A 9,312-nucleotide genomic window follows, 5' to 3' on the forward strand; every position below is an offset into this window, starting at 1 on the left:
TTATAATGTAATAATTTAAATCTGCAAAGTAAATAAAGTTTTCAAATAATTGTAGTGGAGTAAAAGTACAATATTTGCCTCTGAGATGTAGTGGAGTGGAAGCAAAAGTATAGACAATTGAAAATACTCCAGTAAAGCAAAAGCACCTCAAAATTGTACTTAAGTACAGTACTTGAGTAAATGTACGGTACTTAGTTACTTTACACCACTGATCCTTTTGACAGGATCTAAATGTCTCAACAGAAGAGCAGGGAGACCAAACACAACCACCCCAATCGTACAAGTTATATCGTATTAACATACTCTACCATACGAGAGCACCTTGACCCTTGTGCTGCACAGCCGTCTGCCACAGAACTGCCTCCATTGAGGCAGCAGAATAGATCTGGTACAATGGAGAGTGAGAGAAGAAGTGAGTGAGTGAGTGAGTGCTGCTCCGGGACCTTTTCTGCAGGGCAGGTTTTTTTAGAGGCTACAGGACCTAATAGTTTGGTTCCTCGAGGAGTCCTTGAGTAAAATTCTTTCGAGACTCCGTCACTCCATTCACCCATCCCCACGCGTGTGTGTGTGTGTGTGTGTGTGTGTGTGTGTGTGTGTGTGTGTGTGTGTGTGTGTGTGTGTGTGTGCGTGCGTGCGTGCGTGCGTGCGTGCGTGCGTGCGTGCGTGCGTGCGTGCGTGAGTGCGTGCGTGTGTGCGTGTGTGCGTTTGTATTGCTATACTTGCGAGGACCAAGTATAGTAGAATTTGAAGAAATATACATTGTGAGGGCCGTTTTCCTGAAACAACCAGACAAATGGTTGTTTCATAGTTAAAAAAAACTATTTTTAGAGACACGTTAACAATCAGAAAAACATTCAGGTCAGGATTAGACATTTAGAGGTTAGCTTTAGGGATTGGAATTAGAGTTAAACATGATTTATACTTAGTTGCGCGCCAGTGTCATGCACCGAAAAACAGCCTATCTATAAGCCCACAACGCGTCGCAGCGTGACGCGTTGTGGGCTTGTAGATCTGCTGTTTTTCGGCTTACGGTTAAAAATGGCAATTATTTTTTTAAATGGCATTCATAACATACTAGCTGTCCTAAAGTGTTGATGTCCTCACAAGTATAGTAATACAAACGTGTGTGTGTGTGTGTGTGTGTGTGTGTGTGTGTGTGTGTGTGTGTGTGTGTGTGTGTGTGTGTGTGTGTGTGTGTGTGTGTGTGTGTGTGTGTGTGTGTGTCTGTGTGTATATGTGTGTGTGTGTGTGCGCGCGCGTGTGTCTGCATCGGCCCTATAGCCGTTCGTTCACTGTCACTGCCCTGTGTGTCTGGTGCTCATTTGGCTGCAGCTAAATCAAACCATCTGCCCGCTCAGACGGTAGAATGTTCGCTTCAACGCGGACACACGCAACCAACCGCCTCTCCCCCACGCCCTCCTTCTCCCTCCCTCTCTCTCTCCCTCTCTCTCTCACATTGAGAACAGCTCTAAACGGCAGCGGCCATATCAGCAGATGAAAGACGTTAGCTACCAGCTCCAATCGCTGACCCGACCCTCTCTCTCTCTTTCCCTCTTTCTCTCTCTCTCTCTCTGTTCAGAGAACTGGCCCAGTCAGCTCTTCCCTTCTTCTTCAGGCCGGTGTGTTGTTGTACTGTATACTGTGGGCTAGAAGGTATAGAGGAGCAAAGAAGGGGTTTAGCCCATTCACACCGGGAGAGCATTTGTGTCATTTTTTAGATTTTTTTTTGGCAATTAAAAAAAAATAGCAGATATACAAACACGGCTCATAGCGGCTCATAGCGCGGCTTGTAGATCTGCTATTTTTTGAAAGATAATCGTGAAAATGTGTGCAAATCTTTGAATATATATATATATTTTTTAAGCTAACATTTGTAACTCAAATCTTTGCTTCTGGGGGATTCTACAAATGTCTTCTAAATCCGAACAGTTTATTTTTTAAAAACCTATGTTGCTATAATATCAGTGGTTCTCAAACTTTTTCATGTCAATGACCCCCCAAAATGATACTGTATGTATTTGGGCCGTGGACCCCCCATCTCAAAATATTTAGTTCCAGGGACCCCTCCATGAAGCAAATGTTTGAGTTACAAAAATGTTCCGTTGTAAAAAAATATATATATTCAAATATTATCGTTCAAGAATTTTGCAAAAAATAGCAGATCTACAAGCTCATAGCGCGGCACTCGGTGCTATTTTTGAATAGCCCAAAGCAAAGAAGAAAACACAGATGCGTTCCCGGTCGCAACGGGTTAGAGTGGGTTTGGGCCCTCGCCCAAAACAAACAGCAGACATCCACACCCCAACGCCAACCCCGCCAACGCTCATTAACCCGCGGCCCCCCCCCATCCCCCCCCGCTTCCCTCCTATACTGGTCCTATAATAGTCCATTTCCACCAAAACCAACGTTATAGCAAAGCCTGGAGTCGGACGCTCCAAGACGCCATGGTGGAGGGAGGGTGGGGGGGCGGGGGGGTCGATGGGCGATATGGTGTAGGGCAATTGGGGTCCAGGGACCCCCCCCCCCCTCTCAGGGGTTCCTTGAGGCGGTTCCATAAATGGACCCTGAGAGTGTGAGAGTGTGTGTCACTCTCTGAGAGTTATGGCTGTCTTTGAAAATTGAAAAAAAAAGAAAAAGAACCACCAGAGGAGGATATGATGGTGGTGGTCCGGTTCTGACATGGGGGGGGGGGGGGGCAGTTGGACGTGGTGGACGTGCACCGAGATATATGGTGGGGGGGGCAGACACACACACAGACGGCACTCTGTAGCCCCCTGGCCAGGGCCTGAGAACACTTCACTAACCTGATCAGCACCAAGACAAATAGGGGGGTGATTGCTTCCCCGTGGCCCATCTGGCTTCTCTTAGAGCAGAGAGGGGGGGGGGGGTGGGTGGGAGGGGAGAAGAACTGGGGTGGGCGGCAGCTTTTAAAATACTGTAGGTGTGTGTGTGTGTGTGTGTGTGTGTGTGTGTGTGTGTGTGTGTGTGTGTACGTGCGTGCACATGTGAACGAGTGAGCAAAAGAGAGAGAGAGAGAGAAAGAGAGAGAGAGAGAGAGAGAGCCTTTTCATTGCTGCCAATCCACACAGGGTATTTCAAACTCACCGTTGACTTGCCGGCCAATTACAGCCAATCGGTGCTGTCGTCTGGACTGCTTTCGCCCGTCAATAACAACATTTGGGGTTTTTTTTCTTCGGGGAACGTCTGGGGAACTCCTTTAGTTGGAGCCCGGCCCAGGAGCCCAGGGGCCCATGCAGGGGCCCAGAGCTCATGCAGCGTCGGCGTGGCACTGGCGGTTCTGACGTTTCTCTCTCTGACAGAAGGGAAGTGAGCAGCCATTCCAGCACCGGGGGAATAAGGAGCCTGTGATTTAACAGAGGAAATCCACGAGTTCTTTTTAGTTTAGATGAAGGGGAAGGAAAAGAGAACCAACCGTGTAGGTGTCAGCCCGTGTGTGTGTGTGTGTGTGTGTGTGTGTGTGTGTGTGTGTGTGTGTGTGTGTGCGTGTGTGCGTGTGTGCGTGTGTGCGTGTGTGCGTGTGTGCGTGTGTGCGTGTGTGTGTGTGTGTGTGTGTGTGTGTGCGCGTGCGCGTGTGTTGATCAGTGGTTCTCAAACATATTCATTTAATTTTAAAACTCCAGTTTGATCAGCATCAGGGATCAGGATTAACCCACAGACTCCCAGTTGGGATGATTTATATCTTTTTATGTCCAGGACCCCATTCTACACTGTAAAATCCTCTGGGTCTGTCAGGGTACAAATGGAACCAAAGGGACCCGTACGGAGTTGCGGCCAGATGAGTGTCCATTACGTTGTCAAGGATTTAGCTAGAGACCCCCTGGAAACCCCTCAAGTACCCCTGTTGAGAACCAGTGTCATAGATCCCATCCCCATGTCCATTGTGAGCCTCTTTCACCACGATGTGAATAAAGCACAGCTAAACACAAGAACAAAATACATAAAGCATTTCCGACGCTCTTTTATTTGTAAATGTGTATATAAAACATTTATCTCCTATCAAATCTTTTAATTACACCAATATTGGTCATGTGAAGCAGTTTGTTTATTTGATATATACAATGATTTATGGGCTAAAATGAGTAGGGTTAAAGTATGGATGATTTCAACATGCACCGTACATCATTATCATACGTTGCTGGGCACCGTTAATGCGCCTCACCAGCCCCCGTCCTGGTACGACTGCACCGTTCGGACGTTATCGCCGTTTTAGCCAAAAAGCCAAAAATCTACAAGCAACGGCCAGCTATTGACTATTCTGGCAACTGTGGGCAGAATAGCTCGTTTACAGCGTCGGGAATCCACAGTGCCGAATCGGGGGGAGCGCCAACCCGCCCCCCCCCCCCCCCCAGATGATTAAATATCATAAGATTTTAGTCGACTAAATCTACAGTTGATTTAGTCGACTAAAATGTTTTTTTGGCGGGCCGTGATGACATCGAAATAGCAGATTTTCACTTAGCTGCATGCCGAGAATAGCTGATCTACAAGCTCACAACGCGTCGCACTGCGACACGTTGTGAGCTTGTAGATCTGCTATTTTTGGTCTGTGACACCCGTGCGCACCCATGAGTTCTACTGGATCTCTTCTCCACTAGTCCCTCCCCAACATTTTAGTCTAGTTTCTATTTGTTGACGAAATTGTCGATATATTTAGTCTTAGTTTTAGTCATCATAGCTTAGTTTATATTTAGTTTTCGTCAGTGAAAAAAAGTAGTTGTCAAACATTTTTCGTCATAGTTTTAGTGGAGGAAATCAACACTGCTCTCTGGTATCCCAGTTAAAAAACAGGTCGTGGACAGAAGCAAACATCACAGAGGAATAGAGACTGCATAGTGCACACCGGATGAAGCTTCAAAGGTATTATTTTGGGCCTACAGTATGTGGAGCCTGGTACAGTATAGCTCCTCCTCTTTCATCCAGACATATGCGGCCCACTCTCAAACCGCTGAGCCATCTGCCCTCACCCATCTCCTACTGCCCTCACCCATCTCCACCCGCCCTCACCCATCTCCAACTGCCCTCCCCCATCTCCAACTGCCCTCACCCATCTCAAACTGCCCTCACCCATCTCAAACTGCCCTCACCCATCTCCACCCGCCCTCACCCATCTCACCCATCTCCACCTACCCTCACCCATCTCCACCTACCCTCACCCATCTCACCCATCTCCACCTACCCTCACCCATCTCCACCTACCCTCACCCATCTCCAACCGCCCTCACCCATCTCCACCTACCCTCACCCATCTCCAACCGCCCTCACCCATCTCCACCTACCCTCACCCATCTCCAACCGCCCTCACCCATCTCCACCTACCCTCACCCATCTCACCCATCTCACCCACCTCACCTCCCACCCTCACCCATCCCCCTCACCCATCCCACCCCCTCACCCATCTCCACCTACCCTCACCACTCCAACCGCCCTCACCCATCTCCACCTACCCTCACCCATCTCCAACCGCCCTCACCCATCTCCACCTACCCTCACCCATCTCCAACCGCCCTCACCCATCTCCACCTACCCTCACCCATCTCCAACCGCCCTCACCCATCTCCACCTACCCTCACCCATCTCCAACCGCCCTCACCCATCTCCACCTACCCTCACCCATCTCACCCATCTCCACCTACCCTCACCCATCTCCACCTACCCTCACCCATCTCCAACCGCCCTCACCCATCTCCACCTACCCTCACCCATCTCCACCTACCCTCACCCATCTCCACCTACCCTCACCCATCTCACCCATCTCCACCTACCCTCACCCATCTCCACCTACCCTCACCCATCTCCAACCGCCCTCACCCATCTCCACCTACCCTCACCCATCTCCACCTGCCCTCACCCATCTCCACCCGCCCTCACCCATCTCCACCCGCCCTCACCCATCTCACCCATCTCCACCTACCCTCACCCATCTCCACCTACCCTCACCCATCTCCACCCGCCCTCACCCATCTCACCCATCTCCACCTACCCTCACCCATCTCCACCTACCCTCACCCATCTCCAACCGCCCTCACCCATCTCCACCTACCCTCACCCATCTCCACCTGCCCTCACCCATCTCCACCCGCCCTCACCCATCTCCACCCGCCCTCACCCATCTCACCCATCTCCACCTACCCTCACCCATCTCCACCTACCCTCACCCATCTCCACCTGCCCTCACCCATCTCCACCTACCCTCACCCATCTCCAACCGCCCTCACCCATCTCCAACTGCCCTCACCCATCTCCAACCGCCCTCACCCATCTCCAACCGCCCTCACCCATCTCCAACCGCCCTCACCCATCTCCAACCGCCCTCACCCATCTCCAACCGCCCTCACCCATCTCCAACCGCCCTCACCCATCTCCAACTGCCCTCACCCATCTCCACCTACCCTCACCCATCTCCACCTACCCTCACCCATCTCCACCTACCCTCACCCATCTCCAACCGCCCTCACCCATCTTCACCCATCTCCACCTACCCTCACCCATCTCCACCTACCCTCACCCATCTCCACCTACCCTCACCCATCTCCAACCGCCCTCACCCATCTCCAACTGCCCTCACCCATCTCCAACTGCCCTCACCCATCTCCAACCGCCCTCACCCATCTCCACCTGCCCTCACCCATCTCCACCTGCCCTCACCCATCTCCACCTACCCTCACCCATCTCCACCTACCCTCACCCATCTCCAACCGCCCTCACCCATCTCCAACTGCCCTCACCCATCTCCAACCGCCCTCACCCATCTCCAACCGCCCTCACCCATCTCCAACTGCCCTCACCCATCTCCAACCGCCCTCACCCATCTCCAACTGCCCTCACCCATCTCCAACTGCCCTCACCCATCTCCAACCGCCCTCACCCATCTCCACCTACCCTCACCCATCTCCAACCGCCCTCACCCATCTCCAACCGCCCTCACCCATCTCAAACTGCCCTCACCCATCTCCAACTGCCCTCACCCATCTCCACCCGCCCTCACCCATCTCCACCTACCCTCACCCATCTCCACCTGCCCTCACCCATCTCCACCCGCCCTCACCCATCTCCACCCGCCCTCACCCATCTCACCCATCTCCACCTACCCTCACCCATCTCCACCTACCCTCACCCATCTCCAACCGCCCTCACCCATCTCCAACTGCCCTCACCCATCTCCAACTGCCCTCACCCATCTCCAACCGCCCTCACCCATCTCCAACCGCCCTCACCCATCTCCAACCGCCCTCACCCATCTCCAACCGCCCTCACCCATCTCCAACCGCCCTCACCCATCTCCACCTACCCTCACCCATCTCCAACCGCCCTCACCCATCTCCAACCGCCCTCACCCATCTCAAACTGCCCTCACCCATCTCCACCTGCCCTCACCCATCTCAAACTGCCCTCACCCATCTCCAACTGCCCTCACCCATCTCCACCCGCCCTCACCCATCTCCACCTGCCCTCACCCTCAAACTGCCCTCACCCATCTCCAACTACCCTCACCCATCTCCACCCGCCCTCACCCATCTCCACCTGCCCTCACCCTCAAACTGCCCTCACCCATCTCCAACTGCCCTCACCCATCTCCAACTGCCCTCACCCATCTCCACCCGCCCTCACCTGCCCTCACCCATCTCCACCCGCCCTCACCCATCTCCAACTGCCCTCACCCATCTCCAACTGCCCTCACCCATCTCCAATTGCCCTCACCCATCTCCAACTGCCCTCACCCATCTCCACCCGCCCTCACCTGCCCTCACCCATCTCCACCCGCCCTCACCCATCTCCAACTGCCCTCACCCATCTCCACCTGCCCTCACCCATCTCCACCTGCCCTCACCCATCTCCAACGGCCCTCACCCATCTCCAACTGCCCTCACCCATCTCCACCTGCCCTCACCCATCTCCACCTGCCCTCACCCATCTCCACCTGCCCTCACCCATCTCCAACCGCCCTCACCCATCTCCACCTACCCTCACCCATCTCCAACCGCCCTCACCCATCTCCAACCGCCCTCACCCATCTCAAACTGCCCTCACCCATCTCCAACTGCCCTCACCCATCTCCACCCGCCCTCACCCATCTCCACCTACCCTCACCCATCTCCACCTGCCCTCACCCATCTCCACCCGCCCTCACCCATCTCCACCCGCCCTCACCCATCTCACCCATCTCCACCTACCCTCACCCATCTCCACCTACCCTCACCCATCTCCAACCGCCCTCACCCATCTCCAACTGCCCTCACCCATCTCCAACTGCCCTCACCCATCTCCAACCGCCCTCACCCATCTCCAACCGCCCTCACCCATCTCCAACCGCCCTCACCCATCTCCAACCGCCCTCACCCATCTCCAACCGCCCTCACCCATCTCCACCTACCCTCACCCATCTCCAACCGCCCTCACCCATCTCCAACCGCCCTCACCCATCTCAAACTGCCCTCACCCATCTCCACCTGCCCTCACCCATCTCAAACTGCCCTCACCCATCTCCAACTGCCCTCACCCATCTCCACCCGCCCTCACCCATCTCCACCTGCCCTCACCCTCAAACTGCCCTCACCCATCTCCAACTGCCCTCACCCATCTCCAACTGCCCTCACCCATCTCCACCCGCCCTCACCTGCCCTCACCCATCTCCACCCGCCCTCACCCGCCCTCACCCATCTCCAACTGCCCTCACCCATCTCCAACTGCCCTCACCCATCTCCAATTGCCCTCACCCATCTCCAACTGCCCTCACCCATCTCCACCCGCCCTCACCTGCCCTCACCCATCTCCACCCGCCCTCACCCATCTCCAACTGCCCTCACCCATCTCCACCTGCCCTCACCCATCTCCACCTGCCCTCACCCATCTCCAACGGCCCTCACCCATCTCCAACTGCCCTCACCCATCTCCAACTGCCCTCACCCATCTCCACCTGCCCTCACCCATCTCCACCTGCCCTCACCCATCTCCAACGGCCCTCACCCATCTCCAACTGCCCTCACCTGCCCTCACCCATCTCCACCCGCCCTCACCTGCCCTCACCCATCTCCAACTGCCCTCACCCATCTCCACCTGCCCTCACCCATCTCCACCTACCCTCACCCATCTCCACCTGCCCTCACCCATCTCCACCTGCCCTCACCCATCTCCACCTGCCCTCACCCATCTCCAACTGCCCTCACCCATCTCCACCTGCCCTCACCCATCTCCAACTGCCCTCACCCATCTCCCCACAAGCCTCCATTCAGCTGCAGAGTGTCACAGACCCCCGATTCGGGGCAACGTTCAATGCAATCTTTTTTGACGTCC

The sequence above is a fragment of the Gymnoscopelus microlampas genome (genome assembly GCF_963454915.1).
Source record: "Gymnoscopelus microlampas genome assembly, chromosome: 7".
Classification (NCBI taxonomy): domain Eukaryota; kingdom Metazoa; phylum Chordata; class Actinopteri; order Myctophiformes; family Myctophidae; genus Gymnoscopelus; species Gymnoscopelus microlampas.